The sequence below is a fragment of the Lissotriton helveticus genome, chromosome 6 (genome assembly GCF_964261635.1).
Source record: "Lissotriton helveticus chromosome 6, aLisHel1.1, whole genome shotgun sequence".
In the NCBI taxonomy this organism is placed as follows: Eukaryota; Metazoa; Chordata; class Amphibia; order Caudata; family Salamandridae; genus Lissotriton; species Lissotriton helveticus.
The window spans coordinates 832,436,580-832,459,646 of record NC_136067.1 but is presented as its reverse complement, the minus strand read 5'-3'; the positions used below and the strand labels follow the sequence as shown (position 1 = coordinate 832,459,646).

General features: G+C 46.7%; 1 non-coding gene across 1 annotated transcript; it reads left to right on the top strand.

The window, feature by feature from the left end:
• Positions 1-1,743: 1,743 nt before the first annotated feature.
• LOC144765385 (U6 spliceosomal RNA) lies at positions 1,744-1,850 on the top strand. The gene has a single exon (XR_013597382.1). It is a non-coding gene; the product is annotated as a U6 spliceosomal RNA (small nuclear RNA).
• Positions 1,851-23,067: the final 21,217 nt, after the last annotated feature.

The window sequence follows — 23,067 nt, the reverse complement described above, 5'->3', positions numbered from 1 at the left end:
GCGGCGGTGCTTTGCCGGCTGTCTTGGCGGCGTCCTCCTGGGTTTGCACGCATGCGCATTGCCCTCTTTTCCGTCCGTCGGCAGTGTTCGGTGTGCCGGGTGCTGGTGTGGGCGGGCGCCCGGGTGGGCTCCGGGCGCTCCGGTTCTTGGGGCGATTTCCTCGATGGGCGGTGCCATGCCTGTTCCGTGTTTGTTCTCGGTTGTGTGACTCTGAAGATTTGACATTGCAGAAGCCTGAGCCTCAGCCTTGTGCCTGTGCGGAGCCTCCTGGAGCTGCCGGGGATTGCATCCGGGGCCTCTTCCATGCGAAGCCTGCGCTCTTCCGTGGATGTGGATGTGGCCATGCTGTTGGCGCTGCCGACTTTGGTGCTGGGATTCACGGTTCGTGGCTCGCCTGCCCCACTTCCGCATTGTCCCTTGATGGTGCCTTTTTTACTGGAATGGATGCATTTGACAATTGTACACTGTGCTACGTCCTGCCCTCTAATGTTTTTCCAGGGGTAGTTGCACCGGATGTTTGGCCACTGTTTTTTCTTTTGGTTCAGCTTGGAGCGCTGGTCGTGTGCAATCTCCGTCATGAGGGTAGGTATTCCTCTCCTGTACCTGCATCTTCCCTTTTTTTCCGGTGGGGTCCCTCCCCTCTCCTGTGGTGCGTGCCTGGAGGTGTGGCGATGCCTGGATTGGGCGCCTTCTTCTGGAGTCTCTTTCTGTTGTTGGGGCTCTTCTGTTGCTTGAGGGAGGGGTGTGGCGCAGTGGCCTGGGCGCCTGACTCCGGTCCACGAGGTTCATGGTTCGATCCCCGGCGCTGGCCGCGGGCTGCTCCAGCGCCATGTGACTCTGGGCTATTGCTTGATTACTCTTCCTGACGCCCACCAGCGCCTTGACGCCTATTGCTCATTCTGGATTTCTTTTCCTTTCATGTACTGGGACCGGCTTCATGTCGCCCTTTTGGAATCTGTTGGGGTTTCTGCCTTTCTTCGGATTTTCTTCCTCTGTTGCATCTGGGGGGTCTTCGCTTCCTGCAATTGCGCTGCGGGGCTTGTCCATTTCCAGGGAGCTCTTGACTGTCTTCCTTTCCCATGTTTGGATTGCCGTGGGGTTTCCTGAGAATCTGTGCCCATCGCTTCTCTGGATGTTCTCTTGCACTGGTGGCCTGTTGCCTCTTCTCTGCAGGTGCCTCTTTTGTGTCCTGGGTTCTGTTGCGGGTGTACAAGGACACGGATCTTTCTCCATGCCCTGGTTTGTGTCCTTGCTTTCTCCGTTATGGGATTTGGCAGACACTTTGCCTATTTCCGTTCCTGTGGAGTCTGTGGTGGCCAGTCTTGTGGGTCGTCCTTCCATGGCTGCTGGTCACATTCTGTGGGACGGTGTGGACGAGTGGGTGGTTCCTGCCCTGTGGATGTCTTCTGCCGCTTCTCATCTGGCTGTTCGTTCTGGCATTTATTGGGGGTACGTTGCCCAGTCTTTGCTGGCCGATTTCGAGTCCCTGTTTTCGTCCATGCAGAAGGGTGCCTGTTGTCCGGAGTTGCTGGAGTCTATGGAGCGCCTGGTGGTGTTTCTGTCGGCCATCACCTTTGTTCCTGTATGGTGGGCTTCTGCTGTGTCCTGTGGTTCCTCTGTTGCTGCCCACCGTGTCCTATTACTACGGGATTGGATGTCGGACGCGGCCCCGCGTTCCTTGGCTTTGCGGCTGCCTTTTTCTGGTGCCCGTCTGTTTGGTGTCTCGCTGGAGGTGATTCTGCAGTGCTCGCTTCGGCAGCACATATACTATAAGTGGAACGATACAGAGAAGATTTGCTTGGCCCCTGCGCAAGGATGACTCGCTAATTCGTGGAGCGTTCCTTTAAAGTATACACATGGTCCCTGAGGGGTGCCGGGTCTGGTCCGCGGCGTTCCTGACTGGACCGCCCTTTGGGACGTTCTCGCTGATCCCGCCACCTGGCCTTGTTGCACAGGGTCTGGACTTGTTCGTACGGATGATCCCGTTCTTGCTGGAGGCCCTCCTGATGGTTCTTCCATTTGTCCTGTCGGGTTGGGTGTTCTCCACGCTCGACCTCAGGGATGCGTGTCTGCACGTCCCGGTGGCTGTGACGGTTCGGCATTTCCTGCGATTCTGCCTGGAGGATCAGCGCTGGCCATTCTGCGTCCTCCCCTTTGGTCTTCGGTCCGCCCCCCGGTTGTTCACCATGGTGGTGGCTCCCTTGGTGGCCCATCTACATCTCCTGGGGGTGTCTGTGTTCCCGTATTTGGGTGTCTGGATGGTTCAGGCTCCGTCCCTGGAGGTTGTGTCTCGCCACCTTCTCTTGTCCGTGTCTGTGCTCAGGGACCACGGGTTTTTGTTCAACTTGCCTGTATGTTGCCTGGAGCCTGCGACCCGGAGGACCTTCATCGGTACAGTGTTCGATTCTGTGTTGGGCGGAGTGTTCCTGCCGGACGCCCGGATTCGTCGCCTCCATTCCTTGCTGTGGTGCTTGTTGTCCCGAGCCTCGGCTCCCATCCTTCAGTGGCTGGAGGTTCGTGGCCACATGGCTGCTTCTGTTTTCAGTACTCCATGGTTAGAGCGTCAGACCCTGATGCGGGGGTCTAGCCCGGGACCTGGGTTCAATTCCCCGCCTCGGCGGGTCTTGGGCTCAAATTTCCACGGACCTGGTAATTTTTGTTGGGCCTAGGTTCCTCTGCGGCCTCTGCTGTGGCATGTGCAGCGGTGGGTCCCCTTTACTGTCCTGGACTTTGCGGTTCCTGTCCCTAGGTCTCTGGATGTTGTGTCTGCTCTCCGTGGTGGCTGGACCCCTCCCGCCTTTCCGTGGGGATGTTGTTTCGTCTCCCTCCTCCTCTGGTTGTGACCACGGATGCCTGCACCTCGGGTTCTTCCCTGAATCTGGTGGCTTGTTCCATCTCGGCTTGGGCGGGGCTTCTTCTTCTGGCCCTGTCTGCTCCACTCATTGGGGGTGTGGTCAATGTGGTGGCGGGCTCCCTGAGTCGGTGGTTTCCCTCATCTCTGTCCCTGTGTTTGGCTCCCGGGCCCTTTCGGATGCTTTGCCTGGGGTTCGGGACTCCGGCTCTGGTCTTGTTTGCCTCGGGGTCCGATGCCCTGGTGCCCCTGTTCTTCTCCGGGTCTCCAGAGGTGTGCACATGGGGGGTGGATGCCATGTCTCTCCTTTGGCCTCCCTGGTTTTTCTGTGCCTTTACTCCCTTACCTTTGTTTCCTGCTTTTCTGCTGACGGTTCTGCGGGAGGGGGCTCAGGTGGTGGCAGTGCTGCCTCGCTGGCCGAGGTGGTCCTGGTTTCCTCTTCTGCTGGGCCTGGCGATGGGGCCTCCTTGGCTTCTGCCCCGTCACCCCTCTCCTCTGTGATCTCCGTCCCTCTTTCTGGTTCCCCTCTCCTTGGCGGTTTGGGGGTTGGACGGATGTCTCTTGGGACCCGTGGTCTGCCCGACCACTTGCTTTGGTGCTGCGGGCTTCTCGTGGGTAGTCTACTTTGTCTTCCTCTTCGGAGAGCTGGTCTTCTTTTTTGAGGTGGTGTTCCTCCTCTCGTTGTCTTGCTGGGCCTTTGGGCTGCTTTCCGTGCCTTCCGGGTCCCGGATTCTTTTCTTCCTTCTGATGGCTTGTTGGTTTTCTTGCCTTTTTCGGATTTTCTCTCTTCTCCTTCTGGTCGCTCTTTGGCGCCCCCTTGGGGTGTCTCCTTGGTCTTGGGGGTTTTACAGTCTTCCCCTTTTGACCCTTTGGAGTCTGTGGGCCTTGTATTTCTGTCGTGCCTGGTGGCTTTCTGTTCTTTCCTTTGGCCTCGTCCGTGCCTTGTACTTTCTGTGGCTCGTTCTGGGGTGTTTCGCTCTTCTGACTCTCTCTCCGTGTCATTTGGCTTGGCTGGTTTGGCTACGGCTGCTTCCTGGCTCTCTTTGGATCGCTGGTTTCTGGCGGTCTTTGCTCTTGCCTATCTTGGTGCTGGTTTACCCAGTCCGTCGGGTGTCCTGGCGCGTTCCGCTCGGGCGTGTCTGCCTCCTGGGCTGTTTACCTGGGTGTGTCTCTTAGTGGATTTGTCGGGCTGGGTCCTGGGCCTCCGAGTCCGCATTCGTGCGACCCTATTGGTGGGGTTGTGCCTTGTCTGACCGGACTTGTTTTTGGTCGTGGGGTGTTGCTGGCTGTGGGGGTTTTCCCCTCCGCTGTGATTCTGTTGTTTCTTGCAACTTTGTCTTGCTGCACTCCTTTGTGTCTGGTCTGTGCCTTGTTGTGTGTGGGTTGCCAAAGGCCTGTTTGGGCGTTGCTTTGGTATGCCTCATTTGTGATGACTGGGTCGAGGATGAGGGACGTAGAGGTAATGCTATGATTACGTATGGTAATCCCCATTCCTCTTAGTCCTACTCGTCCTCGACCCAGTCATACAACCCGCCCGCCCTCCCTTTCCAGGCCTTTGGTGCTTGGTACATCAGGATTTGCTTCTGGTGGTGAGGTGTGTTATAGCACCTGACAGGAGGGTGGGTGGAGTCTAAAAGCGTTTCCTGTTTTGTTTCCTGTCGTGTGGAATACCTCATGTGTGATGACTGGGTCGAGGACGAGTAGGACTAAGAGTAATGGGGATTACCATACGTTATCATAGCAATTTTAGACAGTTATCGCTCATCCAGTTACTAACTGCCATCAGGCAGTTTTGAAAGGCCTTACCTGTGCTGTGAACACTATTTGAGAGAGACACCACAATCTGAGTGTCATCAGCATATGGCACTAGGGAGAAACCGAAGGATCTAATTAAGGTGGCAGATGCATGGCATATACATTGAACATGGTTGGACTTAGCACACAAGACCATATATGAAGCCTCAATAACAAACCATTCTCCAGCTCCTGACCCTATCATACGTGCATGTACCCTGAGAGATTAAAAATGTAACTGTGCTTTGGGTTTATTTTTGAGTACACTATTATATTTCCTGTCTTGTTCGGTGCATGCACTGCTCCAGCACACATCCATGCTATACTTGCCATGGACACCGTTCCTTACCAAACAGACACGATCTCACTGGGCAGTAGCTTGGAACTGGAAGACATTTCACAATGAGCATTGTTTGATAGAAAGTGCTGTTGAGAGTCCAATGATTGCCAAGTATGGCACATGATCTGAGGTGCAATGGGCCTGTTGTGTCTACAGTACACGTGTCCGGATTGGGTGGTTATGGGAGGCTTCTTAGATAGCCAACTATTGATCAACCATGTGTGCAGTACATACAAGAAGGGTGTTGTGTCAAGTTGGGTCTTAGGAGTGTGGTGTTGTCCCGTGGATGATAGGTAAGGGAAGATAAAAATGTGCAATTTTACCACCCATTGGTTGCCAGCTCCTATAGAGGCAATACCCACATCTTCAAATCACTGCCGGTTTTGAGAGCAAATTGATTAAATAAGTGTTGTACAAGTAAATTGTAAATAGTATGTTGTCAAAGGGAAAGCAAAGGGTGGCTGTTAGGTGCCCAATGGTAGTCTCCTTCACAACTGTAAGATCTTAGCAACTGTCCTCCTGAAGTGAGTGGGTCCCGTCTTCGAGTCATAGTATGCATCTGAGTAGTTGATGGACTGTGGGTGGGAGGGAAGAATCAGTTCTATGCACAGAGCTGTCTAAAATCTAAAAACTGGAGTATTATTGATTTGGCAGCTATTTCTCAAGCATGTTGATTTATCTTTGTGGAGTTTATTCTTTTCTGCCAAAGGAGGGCAAAATGTATTGCCCCTCTTTACCCCATGTGATGAGATACAGAATGGGTCCGCAGCACAAGGTTCCATTGTAGAATGGATATTTTTAAACATCCCTGCACCGTGTGACAGACACCATGGCACCATAGGTGCCCCCAGTCCCCATAGCAGAGGGCCAGGGAGGGAAGGGGGCTCTTCTAGTGGCCCCCAAAGTCACTTTCTGACAGCCTTTCCATATCAGAAAATCCGTTGAAAACTGACATCATATTTTGTTTTTGCATTTGTTTTTGCATCATATTTCCGATGGCAGAGTTGCCGTCATTAACGGATTATGCTGTCTCTCTGACGCACCGTTGAGCCCGTCGGAAACGTGGAAGGCGGTCCTTCGGCCCGATGCCTCCGCCCACTGCATCACAATGCGGCGCGTTGACCGCAGGGGCAGATGAAGGTGGGTCCTATGTGCCGACGGTGTCAGACCCACATACATCATAATAAGCCCCATAGATGTTTGACATTTTATATTTATCAAACTATATTTCTGTACAAATTTAGTAGCCATTTCAATGGAAAATGTGCTCTCTTATTAAGTGACAGTAAGCCACAAAACCATGCATAATATATTTGTGACAGAGTTCTTCAAAATGCACCATCAGCTATTAAACTGCATCCTTACCATTCCCCTGCTGAATGCATTTTCTACACATGTTCTTTGTATGACGCTTACATGTTTCACAATCCCAATGGCTTCAGTAATGTAAGTGATGGCAGCACCCTCACTCTGAAAAATTTTCAAACACTACAGCCTGCCCTTGACAAAATTACTTTCAACTATTTCCTCATGTAGATTGATCTTTGTTATTTCTGTTATTTCTGTTCAAGGAAGGGTGGCTTAACTTTTGCCCTGGTCTTATCCCCTTCCTGTGTCCATTGTTACATGGGGACACCCTGCACTTATTGTCTTTTGCATTCATCCTAGCTACTGCAGAGAGTCTTGGGCGAAACTACAACAACCAGTGCTGATTATGCAAGAGAGAACAGGCAAACTCACCAGTCTGTAGGATTGGCATGAGTATGGCTTAACAGCAGTGCACGCTTTGCATGTGAAGTGCATTAAGTGCCATAACACCATGTCATCAGATATGGAGTATAAGTTGCTAACCGCCATTGGTTGTTTAAATCCTGTTTGGAAGGATTTAATTTCCCATGTTTATGTTTCCTTTTTCTGTACGTCTTTGCATTGAGGCATTAACATTGTTCCGACAAGTGCTGGGTCTATTTACAGCCAGTGGTAGAAATAATATTAACACCAGTAAAACTCACTAGTTGATCTGAGAGTAACACCAGTAGCTCTATTGGCTGCGGCCCACATAATATATCCAATAAGACTTGCACTATAGAAGGTGGAAGCATGAGACATCAAATAGTCCCAAAGAGTAACGTATAAGGTTAGTTTCAGAATTGAGTCCAAGGTCCTGCTTTGGCAAAAACTCCTGACAAATCACTGGAAAAAATCCTCAAATACAACTAAAATCTACAGTGCACTTGTTTTTGATGCTGAGTCACGCATAAATGCAGGTATGAATGCGCTGCATATCTGTACCTTGCTCATGTGTACAGCTTAGCAGGCAATGCTCCGCATGCACCAGTCAAAAAAATGCCTACCTGGATTTATTGATCACTAGTTTATTCCTGCACATCTTTTACAATCTTTTCTGTAATATTATGTTCAACCTCTAACAGGTATTTCACAAGATATAGATTGATAACTGAAAAGGATCGATTAATAAATGTATGTTATTATTCAATGTAATGCCTCTTTATTGAGTCCAGACTCTAACACTGTAAATTTACCGTTGAACACTAAAAACACTTTTACTGGGTACACCTTCTTTACAAGGTGAGGAGTAAAAGCACACCCGAAATCCCAAGTAAAAAGTAATTGTTTAACCTACCATACACAAGAGGAGCAGCAATGAAGAAGCTTTCAAAATATTTTAGAGTAAAACAAATTGTAGATATAAAATTGTGTACCTCAAATGAAATATAGCTAATGCTTCTGCCTAACTTAAGGGTTGATTACGATGTCGTTCAGAAAGGCTCAGAATCGGATTTGGGTCTGCCGAATCCGATTCGGAACCCGTCTTTCCGAATGACTTGGAAAGCTTTCCGAATGACTGATTACTATGTTCGGAAAGCGTTAGGACATTCCGTGTCATTTCCAGATGGCATTCGGAGGAAGTGAGTCGTTCGGAGCCGACTTGTACAGGTCTACGGACCGCATTTCCTACCAAGCGATTACTATTTTGGATTCGCACATCCTTCCCAAATCGGCTTGTCTGACACACATCGGGTGTCGGAATCTGACTTTGGGGTCCTGTAGCAGGTCCGCTTCACCCAGAGCCTTCTGAATGGGTCCTGTGGGATTACCCAAGGGACCTCCCTTTTAGACCACGCACAGTGTGACAGACACCAAGGGGTGCCAGCCACAGGGTGCACGATTTTCACCACCCACCCCTTTCTTCAATGGGAGCATGTATATTCAGTCAGAACACAGGTTCCCATTGAAGTCAATGGGAGTCCGACCGAATGGTATCTGGAACCATTGTAATCGGTCGGTTGAACTCCCCGAATCCGATTTGGTCGGAAACCATTCCGAGGCCGATTCAGTCGAAATGCTTTTCGACGGGCATCATAATCGAGCTCTTAGTAGACAAGTCTTTACATTTTGTTCTCCTAAAGTAAGACTGGGAGGGTGAAATGTATCCAGTAACTAATTGGAAAGAAACTAGAAGGCAAGGAACATTCTCACACAATATTGCTTCAAAGTAAGGGAATGGTAGAATTTAAAATGAGTGAAAATGGAATACCAGGAAGATGCAATAGCCTGAACCTTATTCAGTCATAAATTGTAATGCTAAAAAGAGAATTCAGTGTGAAGTCATATTGAGAATAAATAGGAAATTGACATAATTATATATTATGGGAGAGTTACATACACAGTGTACACTCGGGTGTTTTTATGATTGTTTTTGCCAGTTTAATGGAAATTTTAGTATATTTCCCAATAGATTACGATGATGATGACATATATCAAATCCATGACATAGTATTCAATCAATTAGTGATGCCACCCTTAGGATTTACTGCGCATGTCTATGACGAGGATATTGGTCACCTTGAGCATCAGGGGTTGGCATTTAGGATAACTCTAGAATTTGGCTTGTACCTTCTCTCTGCTGTACAATTTTTAATTTTGGATTCATTTAAGCATCATGACAGGGCAGCCACTATGAACGCATATTTAAAAGGAATAGCTTCTACATCCCAACAAATATAACTTAATTGTCTTATTATGTTCTTAAGTTAAAAAAATATTTTAAATCTTACAGAAAAGTTATACTCCAATAATCTCGTTCCCTAAGATAGATTCCAAAAATAAAGTGTGTCCATGATAACTTCATAGCACTAAGCTGTACAAACAGGGACCTTCCATTTATGATTTATATTTTATAGTTAAGTATGGCCTGAAATTAACCATATTACACACCTAAATACTATCAATCAAACCAGTCTTGGGTTACATGTGTCCTGTTTCAGGCAGGACCTGGCCTGGCTGTTCCGGTTGGACTGTTCTAAATGAAATAAAAGCAATAGGTTCAATTGAAAATTGTACAAATAGAAATAAATAAGGACATTAGAGTACATTAACACAGTAAAGGAATGCTTATCAGTAATTGATGAGTAAATTCTACCCACAGACTCAAGGGGTCTTGGAAGGCAAAACGTTCATCTCATAATAACTATGCCATTTTAGATGAGAAGTAGAACAAACATTCTGACCTTCAGCAGTGCTTGCTTGTCCGTGTGACTGTAAAGATCAAGGTAAAGCCTGACACTGTATATTAAAAAACTCGGAAATCCTTTCATGGAATTTGTTGACCACTAGCCCATTACAAGGTAAAATGAGTGCCACTCTTTCCTATCCCAAACACCTTTCCAAAATTATCCATTCAGTATTTAAAATCTTAGCTGGCTATAATTGCCAAGCGTTCACAAGAACAACAGTTGATTGCTCAATACTTCCTGTCACTCATCCTGAAACATTGCCATCTGCAAGATGATGAACCAAGACCTTTGCTTGGGGCATCATACTTTTAGTCGGTTGAAGTTATCAATTCATGAGTATCAGTTCAGGTGTGCATCTGAAGATTAGGGAGCCTCAATGCAGGCAAGAGAGGGAGCAGACAAGAAACCAAGTGCCCTGGCCTGCAAAACCTTCCATCCCTTCAGGGTCCTCTCTTCAGTATCTTTTCACCTCATATTCCAAATGGAATCCCTGATCACCTTCCTCCAGCTCTTTCTGCACCTCTGTTGCTTCTTTCTGCACTTCTCTTGCCTCTTTATGTATCCCGCTTGTCTCTTTCTACACCTCTGTTGCTTTTTTCTACACTTCTCCTGCTTCTTTCTTCACCTATATTGCTTCTTTCTGTACCCCTCTTCCCTATTTGTGCACCTCGGTTGCCTGTTTCTGCATCTCTTTTGCCTCTTTCTACACTTCTCTTGCCTCTTACTGCACTTCTGTTGCTTCTTTCTACACTTCCCTTGTCTCTTTCTGTATCCATCTTGCCTCTTTCTGCACCTATGTAGCTTCTTTCTACACTTCTCCTGTTTCTTTCTTCATCTCTATTGCTTCTTTCTGCACCCTCTTGCATCTTTCTGCACCCCTCTTCACTCTTTCTGCACCTCTCTTGCCTCTTTCTGCACCTCTCTTGCCTCTTTCTGCACCTCTCTTGCCTCTTCCTGCACCTGTTACCTTTTTCTGCACCTCTATTGCCTGTTTCTGATACTCTCTTGCCTCTTTCTGCAGTTCTCTTGCCTCCTCTTGCACCTCTGTTGGTTATTTCTGTACTTCTCTCGCTTCTTTCTGCACCCCTCTTACCTCTTTCTACACCTCTGTTAGTTCGTTCTTCACTGCTCTAGCTTCTTTCTGCACCCCTCTTACACATTTTTACACCCCTCTTGCCTCTTTCTGCACTTCTCTTGCCTCTTTCTACATCCCACTTGCCTGTTTCTGCACCTCTATTCCCTCTTTCTGTACGTCTCTTGTCTGTTTCTGCACCTCTGTTGGTTCTTTCTGCACTGCTATTGCTTCTGTCTGTACCTCTCTTGCAAATTTCTGCACCCCTCTTGCCCCTTTCTACACTCCTCTTCCCTCTGTCTGTACCTCTCTTGCCACTGCTGGACCCCTGTTCCCTCTTTCTGAACCTCTTGTGCCTATTATGCAACTCTTTTGCCTGTTTCTGCACTGTTCTTGCCTCTTTCTACACTTCTGTTGCTTCCTTCTGTACTTCTCTTTCATCTTTCCGTATCCCTCTTGCCTCTTTCTGCACCTCTGGTGTTTCTTTCTCCACTTTTCTTTCCTCTTTGGCACCTCTCGTCTTTCTTCCTGCACCTCTCTTGCCTCTTTCTGCACCCCTCTTGCCTCTTTCTGCATCTCTTTTGCTTCTTTCGCCACTTTTCTTGCCTCTTTCTACACCCCTCTTGCCTCTTTCTGCACCTCTGTTGGTTCTTTCTGCACTCCTCTTGTTTCTTTCTGCACCTCTTTTGCCTGTTTCTGCAACTCTCTTGCCTCTTTCTGCATCTCTCTTGCCTATTTCTACACCCCTGTTCCTCTTTTCTGCACCGCTCTTGCCTGTTTCTGCAACCCTCTTGCCTCTTTCTGTAGTTGTGTTGCCTCCTTCTGCACCATTTCCATTCTTTCTGCACTTCTCTTGCCTCTTTCTGCACCCCTTTTGGTTGTTTCTGCACCTCTGTTGGTTCTTTCTGCACTGCTCTTTCTTCTTTCTGCACCTCTCGTAAATTTCCGTACCCCTCTTGCCTCTTTCTGCACCCCTCCTCCCTCTTTCTGCACCTCTCTTGCTTCTGACTGCTCCCCTGTCCCCTCGTTCTGCACCTCTTTTGCCTGTTTCTGCAACTGTCTTGCTTCTTTCTGCACTTCTCTGCCTCTTTCTGCACCCTGCTTGCCTCTTTCTGCACCTCTTTTGCTTCTTTCTGCATCCCTCTTGCCTCTTTCTGTACTCATTTTGCCTATTTCTGCAACTCTCTTGCTTCTTTAACCAACTCTCTTGCCTCTTTCTGCAACTCTGTTGTTTCTTTCTGCACTTCTCTTGCTTCTTTCTGCACCTTTCTTGCTTCTTTCAGCACCTATTTTGCCTGATTCTGCAGACCTCTTGTCTCTTTCTGCACCTCTCTTGCCTCTTTCTGCACTTCTCTTGCTTTTTTCTCCAGCGTTCTTCCTCTTTCAGGACTTCTGTTGCCTCTTTCTGCATTTTTCTTGCTTCTTTCTGCACCTTTCTTCGTCTTTCTGCATCTTTCTTCCCTCTTTCGGCACTTATCTTGATTCTTTCTGTGTCTTTCTTCCGCTTTCTGTAAATGTCCTGCCTATGTAGGCATAGTTAGAAATTAGCATTGAAAAAACCTTAGAAACTCACTGAAAAAACACAGGTTTCACTGACGGTATAGTTAGGGATTAGCATTTAAAAAAACTTTGAAATTCACTGAAAAAAAACACAGGTTTCAGGGACGTTATAGTTAGGGATTAGCATTTTTTTTTTAAACTTAGAAATTCACTGAAAAAAACACAGGTTTCAGTGAGGCTGACATTCCACTCTTACAAAACCAGAGAAATTTGGCTGTTTAGTTAGCTGAGGTAACTATAACTCTCGCACTGCTGATGACTTCACATATTACATCACTCATGACATGGTCAGTGACATCACTGATGACATCACTGATGACATCTCAAATAACATCACTGATGACATCATCCTGTGAGTGTTAGTGTATAAATGTTGCTTATTGTTGATATTCTATCTAGTCTTTTAATGGATCAGCTGTTTTGCGCTATTTTTCTCATAGAAGGAGAATGCTAACTTTTTGCCAATAATTTTGCAAATTTTTATACGTGGCTATTTGAGGCACGCCCCATATTCCCCTTAGCATATTTTTGAATGGTGTAAGGATTTTTTAATGTTAAATAACCGTTTACCCTTATTCTAGCTGATAGACCTGTGTAGAGTAGTGATATCCATTGCGTAAACATCACAGGAAAACCCATGCGTCTCAGAACTGCGTGTAAATATTCCCATCCAATCGTGTCGAAAGCCTTCGCGGCGTCCAGTAGGATCGCCGCGGCTTTGGTTTCAGGCGTCAAATAATGCGAAAGTGCAAACAGAGTTCTCGTGTTATGTGTTGATGACCTTTCAGGTATGAACCCCGACTGATCGGGACTACTCAGCGCAGGCATCAGAGGTTTAAGCCTTGTGGCCAGCAGGCAGGCAAGTATTTTAACGTCTACGTTAATAAGCGATAAGGGCCTGTATGAGTCACATAGGTCTGGTTCCTTACCGGGCTTGAGTAAGGTTATAAGCATCGCCTCCCGCATAGTCTCCGGGAGGATTTGTTTCTCATGTGCGTCCCCGTAAATTTCTTCCAAATGAGGGGCTAACTGATCCGCAAAGGCCTTGTAAAATTCCCCAGTGAAGCCATCTGGCCCCGGCGCCTTACCGTTTGGGAGAGCTTTAATGACCTCGGTCACATCTTCAACTGTTATCGGTCTGGACAAGTATGCTCTATGCCCATCTGACAGCCATGCCATTTCGACATCTGCCATATATTCTAGGATGGCATCAGGCGATATGGAGAAGTGTGATTCATACAGTCGTCCATACGTTTTACGAAATTCTTCCAATATCCCCTTCATGTCATACCTATTCGTTCCTGCTTCGTCACGGACCGTGTGTATGTGCTGCGGAGTGCGGCCCGTACATATTTTTTGAGCCAGTGCCCTTCCAGGCCTCCCTCCTTCACCATATGCCCTGGCAATACCCCGTTTGGATATGTATTTTAGCTCCGCGTTGGCGTATTCCTGATGTTCCGTTAAGGTCTGTTTGATATCCCCTAGTATAGTGTCATCTTGAGTTTGTTCGTATCGTAGCTCCAGGTCACTTAATTTGGACTCCCTAAGTCTCATTTGTTGCCTGATGTCTTTCAGTATTCCCGCTGTAGTACTAATACATTTCCCCCTTATCGTCGCTTTAAATGCTTCCCATAATACCCCTTTGTCATCCATCGTGGGAGAGTTGAGGACAAAATATTCTTCTATGGCGTTGTGGAGTGTCTCCGTGAATACAGTGTCATGTAGTGCTGTCGCATTAAATCGCCAGGCGAAGGGTGGTGGCGTGTAATGGGGTAGCTGTAATGATAGTAATACTGGGTTGTGGTCTGAGAGTGTGAGCGGTAAGTGCTTGATATCTGCCGCCCACAAAGACACATCTCTCGATCTGAACCAGTAGTCAATTCTAGACCAGCTATTATGTACTGCCGACACATGGGTAGCTATTGTGTTTCCAGGATTACGAGTTCTCCAAATGTCACTTAGATGTAGCTCTTCAATAGCGTCTAGTAACTCAGCGCGTGCCTGTTTGTGTGTTTCTACAGTGTTCGGCGATCTGTCCACCCCGTCTTGCAAGGCAATATTAAAATCACCACCCCACACCAAATGTGGAATATGCAGGTCAGAAATAGTGTGCCATAGTTTAGTGAAAAAACTGGGGTCATCTGTGTTCGGCCCATAAGTGTTAATGAATGCTATAGACTGATGTCTCAATAAACCAATCGCTATGACAAACCTGCCTTCTGGATCCTTAATCACCTTTGATACTCGGAAATTAAGCCACTTTCGTACGAATATGCTGACTCCCCTTGCATAGGACGAGTAATTGGAGCTATGTATAGATTCCGCCCATCTACTCCCTATGGTCGCTGTGGTGTGTGCTGCAAGGTGCGTTTCCTGGAGGAAAGCAATATCTATTTTATGTCTGGTAAGGTAAGCAAAGATTAGACATATATTCTTGTGGTGATTCATTCCCCTGACATTCCAGGTGAGAAGATTTAGGTTAGCGTCTTTCACAACCTCAATGTGTGTCTCTGCCACCTCTCAGTTTCATGGCGCTGTGTCTCGCATATGGTGTGCATTTCGGCCGTATACCGGTGTCATGAAAAGCTACCATCTCAGTTAAATAATGCAGTTCGTAGTTCGCAATGTTTCTCAGATACAGTGAATTGTTAAAAACTTCCCAACTGTTTCTGTTCTCCCCCCACCCACTTCAGCAACCCAATCCTGCCAAAACCAATACCCCAACTCGGTTAAACATTGAAACCAACATTAAACGGGGGACACCCAAGTCGGGGGTCCGCCAGGTTCACACGTCTCCATCCACATTTGTGGATGTGGACGGGTAGACTGCTACTTCACAGTAAGCAACATTATGTTGTCAATAAAACCAAAATCCATTTCAAATACTCGCGCCATGGTAGGCCATGCGCTAAGGCCGCAGACCCTTCCCCCAAAGTCTTCCTGCTTTCACGTACAGAGTGCACTCATATAGTTCGTCGCAGTGCGGTTTGACCGCATCAGGAGAGTATCTCACAGTCATCATGCCTCTCCTCGATTGCATCCCTCTGATCTTAATTAGGCTCATGCCCTGCACCATGCGTGTTACGTGCGAATTTGAGCCACCTCGGTCAATCGGACCGCCAATTTTCGCGACCAGTCTCCCTAATCATTCAGTCCATGTCAGATTATTTACGCTGGAACGTTTGTACAAATGCATCAGGTACATCGGGAGACAGGAAAGCCCCGTCTGTTCTGATTAACCCCAGCTTACCTCCATAGCTCAAGCGTGCCATTCACACAGTACATCGCGCTCCGTAGAGTCCTATGGGTGAAGAAAACCTGTCATGTGTCTCCCTGTGCGAGCAAAGGAGAAATGCACTGCAACTGCATATCCTCTCAGCTCTCGTCTTCATGCTGCTCTCCACGCTCCGGCGTTTTTCTTCTCTTGATCAGCTTTTTGATGAATTCATGAGCTGCTTGTGGTGTTACCAAAACCGTTGATCTGCCATCTTGAATGACTTTGAGCTTTGCTGGATAGAGCATGGAGTACTCCACACCCAGATCCCTGAGTTTCTTTTTCGCTGACTGGAACTCCTTGCGGGCCAACTGCACAGCCACGGTGTGGTCCGGATAAAAGTCAAATTTGTTCCCTTGGTGGGTGATGTCTCCTTTTTCACGCGCCCTCCGCAGGACCATGTCTCTATCCCTGTAGTTTAGGAGACGTGCTATTATGATGCGTGGAGACGCCCCCGGCTTCGGGGGAGGTGCCAAGGAACGGTGGGCCCGTTCCAACAAGAACACTGTGGAAAAGGCCTCCTGGCCAAAGAGTTCTTTAAGTAGTTTCTCCACGTATAGTTCCATTTTTCCTGTGTTGGTCGTCTCCGGCAGTCCCGCTATGCGAATATTATTGCGGCGGGACCGCGCTTCCAAATCCTCCGTCTTATTGCGCAGTGTGTCCATCGCTTTCTCCATGGCAGTGCAGGTTTTTGTGTTGGTGTTAGAGACATCCTCTACTGCCGATATCCTCGTTTCAGCCTCCACCAACCGCTCTCCATGCTTGTCCATTTTTGCGGCCATGTGGTCGACCCTTTGCGTGAGATTGTCTAGTTTGCCGTTCATTTCTTGCAGGCTGCACTGTATGGCCCTCAAAATTCCCTCCATTCCAGTGCTCTCAGTTGCTTCAGGGTCAGCGTCCGTTTCCGATCCTCCAGTTGCCCCTCTGGCCTGTTTCTTTGCCTCGAACTGCAGCTTTGTTTGTTGTTTTTCTGGTTTGCCCATAACGCCAGTTGTACCCGGTGATCCGCGGTTGAGACGCTGTTGCGTTTGGGCGGCGTGAGTCTTTCTAGTTACCGTTGTCATTCGCCGGCTGTGGGGCCTGCAGGCACCGAGGAGGCAGTCGTGCTCGCTCCAGCTCCAGAGTCCGTCTACAGTACACTGGGAAGTCTATCTCCCCGAATAATGCTCAGTCCGTTTGTAGTGGCTCTATGGTAACTTCCACCATTACGGCCCCCTCTCAACCGCGCTTCCTCCCGCAGTTGGCGCGTTCAGGCAGATCACAATTCAGAAGCATACTTTGTGCCGTACATACAGGGCCTCGTTGGATGGCGCGGGCAGCACGCTAGATGTGCGACAGTTCTAATGCCAAAGGCTATGTTACTCCAATGGTAGTACCTGGGCTCATGTAATTACCACGCACAGTGGGATGTAGTCGATGTTACCGCCTTTCCCAGTCTGTCCCGCGCATTTTTTGGCATCGCCGTTGCGATCTTGGTCTGTCACTTTCCCAATGGCCGCTAATCCTTAGACCAGGCTCCACATCAGTCAGGTCCTTCGTGTCTCCAAAATGTGCGCCTGAGTGAGTTGCCGCCGTGCACCGCGGCTCCCTGCGTGCAAGCACACCTCCGATAGTTACAAATGCCTCTGGGAAGGTCGAGACCTGTGCATTGGGCTTTCCGGCGGTGTCAGATCTCCGCCGTCAGTGGTGTAGTGCGATAAAGGCACATATTTAATGTTTGTATAGGGCAAGGAAGCGCCATACTTCTATGCGTTCCACGCCGGCCACCATTTTGCGAGCAGTGGAACGCATAACGCAATGTACTCACAATCCGTTGTTCGGTGTGTCTGCACTAGAGTCACCGCCCCACATTATAGTCGGCTATTCCACGCATCTCCGTAGATGTCCAGAGGGCTCACAAAGTGACCAGGAGACGTCCGTTTGGTCCTCTACTTCAGATCAAGGTCGCCGCCATTTTGGGAGGTCGTCCGAGGTCCGCACCGACCACCTCCGATTTCGCCTATTTAGGTAGTTTCAGACCACAAAAACACTCGCAAGGGACCCTCCGCATGTTCCGACGGCATATGCAGCAAAGCTCGTCTGTTTTAAGGCCATTGACATTCCGCTAGCAGTCTCAGCAGTCTCCCGTCCGGCGGAGCTGTCTCAGGAGCCAGCCATCCCGCAGTGCGCCCTCTAGCGCCCCCCATTTATTGATTTTTTATTTTTATTTGAAAACTTGATTTACAATCTCACTTAAAGATCAAGTTACTAATGTTTCGTCATTAGCTTGTGTGTTATTTACCAGCTGAAAGTCTATTGACTTTATGTGTATTGATCTTATGTGAGATAGCCCCTTTTCTGCTCCTACCAATTTCAAAATATTTCTGCTATTTAATACGTCAAAGTTGCCAGAGGATTTATACATTGGATGAAATATCAGTTTATTTGCAACAATGTTTCTCAGCTCAAGTTCAGTTGAGTCTCTTGAAGAAAGTGTTGAATCATTTCTTTTGGTACAAGGCCTTTATTTTCTATGGGTCACATTGTGACTAAAGGATTTGTCTCCCCCTTTGTTGTCAAGTTTCCATTTGGTGTAGTACGATAATTTTGCCTTATGTATGATAGATTGGTACCAGGGCTGGCTCTAGGGTGGTGTGACCGGTGCCCTCACACTGGGCGCTGACTTCTGGAGGGCTCTGTATTTTAAAATGTATTATGGAGTTAAAAGCACCTTCTGCAGCGTTCCTTGCCTCTAGTTCTTTTCAGAGTACATTACAAATGTCAAGACAACTCTGGTGATTTATGGACCTGCTGGAGAGAATTCTGAGTTTTGTCTAGTGGAAGTTTTGACTCATCATAAAGTAGTGCAGAGGGTTAATATGCCTGCTGCAAAGGTCTTTACCATACAGCTCACATAAGTGTATATAGTGTAAATAGTTCAGTGTGGTACTGCTTTTGCCGGAGAGATCCTTTTATTACTTACAGTTTATAACTTAAAATCCTAATAGAGAACAGTGAGCTATTGACTGAGAAAGAGCTGCATGCAAGCCGCAAGGTATAAGTTTGAGTGTTATGATTTTTCCCCCAGTCTTTCACTAGCCTAATGTTGCAAAATGGGTTAATTTGAGTAGAAATCAGTTCTAGTTTGTAAAGACAACCTTCAACCGGGGTGCTATGTTTTAAATTCTGAGTTTAGGCCTCTCCAGACCAAGTACTCTTAAACTAGTCCTCTGTCCTATGCAACATTTCCTATACACTGATTTACACACATGATTCACTGTCTCTGTGAAATGTGTGTGTGATGTAAAGTGCTATTACACCCAACACTCATATAAGTGGCGCTACAAAACGAATTAAATGCAGGTGACTGAGAGTGGTTATCAGGGGTGGCTCCTCCGTTAAGTGTCGCCCCACCGCAGGAAGCAGCAGTTCAAAACGTAAAATTAAATGATAATAAAGCAATTAATAAAACTGCTTATTATCATTATATTTTACCTGTTGGAGCTGGAGCCGTCAGCTGAGTCTCGGGGGCAGGGCCATAAGAAGCAGGAGTGGTGGGCACAGGGATCTGCTGTCAGTGCGTATGTCGGTTTGGCTGGCCGTCTCAGAACGGCCAAACTGACGTGCACTAACATCTCCCCAAGCCGAGCGGCATTGCTGGGTGGAGAGAACAGCAGGAGCAGGCTTCCAGTCCCTTTTGGAGCGAAAACAAGCCAGCTCAGGCCAATACCAGCACTTCTCGGGAAGTGCTGGGATTGGCCGTAGGGGAGTCTGGGAGCCTGTGCTCATGGGGACTGTAGTTACTGGAGGAGAGAGCACCGAGGCGAGGAACGTGAGCATAGGAGCACAGAGGCAGCGGCCGGCAGCAGGAAGGTAAGTGTACTTTTATTTATTTTTTGCTTTTTCCCTCACGCTGCCTCCCCACTTCATATGAGCAGCAGCCACCACTGGTGGTTATGAAGACTTCACGGGCTCTGTTAAAGGGTAGTATTGATGGAATCCGTGGAGAAGGAGGGCTTTGGGAGGCATCAACAAACATTGTTGCACCAGGCGCCACCAGCGCTAAGGCCAGCTCGGAATGGTAATATGGAGGTTTGCTCTCTTTTGGATGGTCTTTTCCCCATCATTTCTACTGATCACCTTGTACCTGCTTTGGCTGTTTCCCTCTTTCTAGTTGTATTTTGGGGTGTGCAAAGTATTCAATTCAATGCTCTATTACGGTTAGGAATGGCAGGTGTTACGTTTCTAGGTTATTGGTCTTGTATTGTTGTCTACCCCTTTTGATACTGACTGGTAATTTGAATGTCAATGATCTTTTTATGTTATATTTGTCCTTTTTAATACAGTGTCTTTTCCGTGATCGTTTGTGACTAGAACGATTAGATCAGAAAGTTTAAACTGTGCTTTTTTTTTTAATTTGAGGGCCCCAGCATGTTTACTCGTGCCCGGGATGGCCTATTAGCATCGTGCGCTGTTCCATTGTTGTTTCTGACGGCGACGTCATTGCGTTGCTGATTAAAGATTGATGAATAGTTATCTGATGCTAGCTTGGAGCCAACTTGTATTTACTGGTTCCTTCTCAGTTTTTTATCATTACGAGCCTTTCTCAATCTCTTCCGCTCTCGTTTTGTTAATGATGTCAGGTGATTGCTTTGGGACAATGCTGTGGGACTTTTTATATGGTTCTCGTTGTTTTCAAAGTTGGGATTATCTATTGGTGGTTTTATATGGGAAATAGTTTCAATCGCTAAATTTTTATGAATGAGTGCAGTGGGTTGTTCCCATCGTTGGTTTGTTATACTATGAGTGTTCCATTTTAATAGCATTTGTGACTTGTTATTTTGTACCATTGCTACCTTGGTTGATATTTACTTCCTGTTCCAATACCTGATGATCAATACCCCTTGAATGACTTGTTGAATTGGGAATGACGTCCCTGTTTGGCTCTGAGCGTTTGTAATTGCCTTAAGTGGTTTTACTTCACTACCTAGATCTTCAAGGCCCTTTGGAAGGATGACAAGTTTAGTTACCATTTGAGCACAACAACACGATATGGGAACATTAATTGTTTCCGTTGTAGTCCAAAGTATTAATTCATTCAAATGTTCTAACTTGGTTTTGATACCTGCAACATACGTATCAAGGGTATGCAAAAGGTCTGTTTTGAATTCCAATTTGTCTGACTGTACATTTAAAGCTTGTGCTGTTCCATCGAAAGTACTCGAGCCAGTTTCTAAGTTGTGCTGTCTGTTAGTTTTCATACATGGTCCAACTACCAACGGAGGGGCACATTTACTAAAAAATGTCAGAGTGCGGTGCTATGCCAAATTTGGCATTGCGGCGCTCCAACATCTTTAAAACGCAGGGACGCACCCTATTCACAAGAATATGGCGTACCCTTGCGTTTCAACTAGCGCTTGCGCTAAAAACGCTGCTTAGCGCAGGCATTCTGCTGCCATGTTGTAAGGGTGTCTGCGCTGCAGGGGTGATTGTTTATGTGCAGGAAGGGACACCTTCCTGGACATAATCATTGAAGGTGATTTGCTCGTTCTATGTGTACTGCACAATTCAGCCCACATGGAAAGAAAAAAGTGCAAGGAGAAATTAATAATTTTTCCTCGTATCGCCATACTAAGACCAGGTATTCCCAGCCTTGTAAATCTGAGGCAGCGTCAAAAAGAACTGGGTGTTGCAGTGGAACAGCCACTGCAACACCGATTGCATTCCCCTTTGCCACAGAGGACTGCGGCGGAAAGGGGCATATTTACAAGGTGGCTTTATGCTACGTTTAAGTAGCTTAGCGCCACCTTGTAAATATGTTAAAGGGCACCACGCCACCGGAGCGTAAAAAAACGTGCCTCTCCGGTGGTGAAAAGTACTTGCAAATATGGCATGGAGAGTCAGATAAGGTATTAACTATTATCTGCCCACTTTGGATATAGAGTCATCCAGTTGCTGAGGTTTCTCTGTCCCTTCCCATAATAGTGAGTCATTGGCTAATCGGTTCTTATATATAGATTCTGTGCCTAGTTGGTCATCATGCTGAATATGATTTGCTTGAGTGGTTTGAATATTTTGTTTGTTCATGTCGAGAGAGTGGGCTGTCAAATGTATCTGCTCTGCAGGTGCATTGCTCACTTTACGTAGTCCACACTAAAGTTTTGAGTCACTGTCACAGAGTCATTTTTCATTCCCATTGATGGCTTGCAATGTTTTCGGAGAGATTTGATCAGGGCAGTAGATGCCATCGGAGTATTGATTTTGTTGTCCATGTTCTTATTCTATATATCTCCAGAGTGCCCACTAAGTTGACCTTGCTTCTTTTTTTTCTTATATTTCACGAGTTTGTGGGTTGCAATTCTCAAGCACGCTGATCCGATATTTATGGATAGTACACAGCGCTCCCAGAGTCACACTCTTTCACTGTTTTTACAACACTAGGGTGGCTATTATAAAACAAAGTCGCGGAATTAGCTCACTGCTTTGCCTCAGCTTATTTTGTCCTTGGCAGATTGGAGAAAATTGATACCGTGGGATTGTTAGGCTTTAGGGCTACGTGCTTTACAGCCTTATTCATCAACGGGCCGTTTTGCGAGCCCCTAATAGCGATTCATAGCGAATCGCTATTAGGGACTCGCAAAACGGTATTCATGTAGGAATTGCTAAATAAATAGCGATTCCTACACATTCCTTATTTGCGAGTAGCAAATTGCTAATCGCAAATAAGGAATAACTCCCCATTCATTCCTATGGGCCAAAAGGCCCATAGGAATGAATGGGGAGTATTCCTTATTTGCGATTAGCAATAAGCTAATCGCAAATAAGATAGCGATTTAAAGGGTGCCAGGGGTGTCCAAAGGACACCCTGTAGCACCCCTTAAATGCAAATTGAAACAGGTGTTGCGCACACACATGTCCAAAGGACATGTGTGTGTGCAACATGCAACTTAGAAAAATGCTTTTAAAAGCATTTTTCTACGTTTTTGCTATTTACCGAGAGGTCTGACCTCTCGGTAAATAGCGGCCCAAAATTGCATTTTCGCAATTTTAAAATGCTTCATGAATTGCATTTAAGGAATCTCAAATAGAGATTCCTTAAATTCAATTCCTCGCAAATGTGCGAATTCTTAAATAGCGAATTTTGCATTTGGGATGATGAAACCCAAATGCAAAAATTGCACTCGCAAAAGGCAAGATTCTGAGAATCTTGCCCTTTGCGAGTGCAATTTAGCTTGATGAATCAGGCGGTTAGTCATTTATTTTGCTTTCACAGTTCACTCATATTCACGCGCCTTTTATACTACACACTGTCTGTTGGGTTACAATGTCACCATCCCACGGGCCGCACCAAAGCTGTCACACCTCCAGGCTGAATATATGACATTGCAACGCATGCAATTACAACGCATGCTTTTACAACACAGTCTTAACATCACAACTACTATTACATTGCATGATTTTACAACGTATGCCATTACAACGTATTTTTTAAAACTACCATTACAACGCAATCCATTACAACGCATACCATTACAACGCATATTACTTTTAGGGCAACAGTAGGGTAAGTGTTGGACAGTGTAGGGGTAAATATTACTATTCCCATTCCAGTGAGTGCAACAGTAGAGTAAGTGTTGGATAGTGTAGGGATAAAAATGA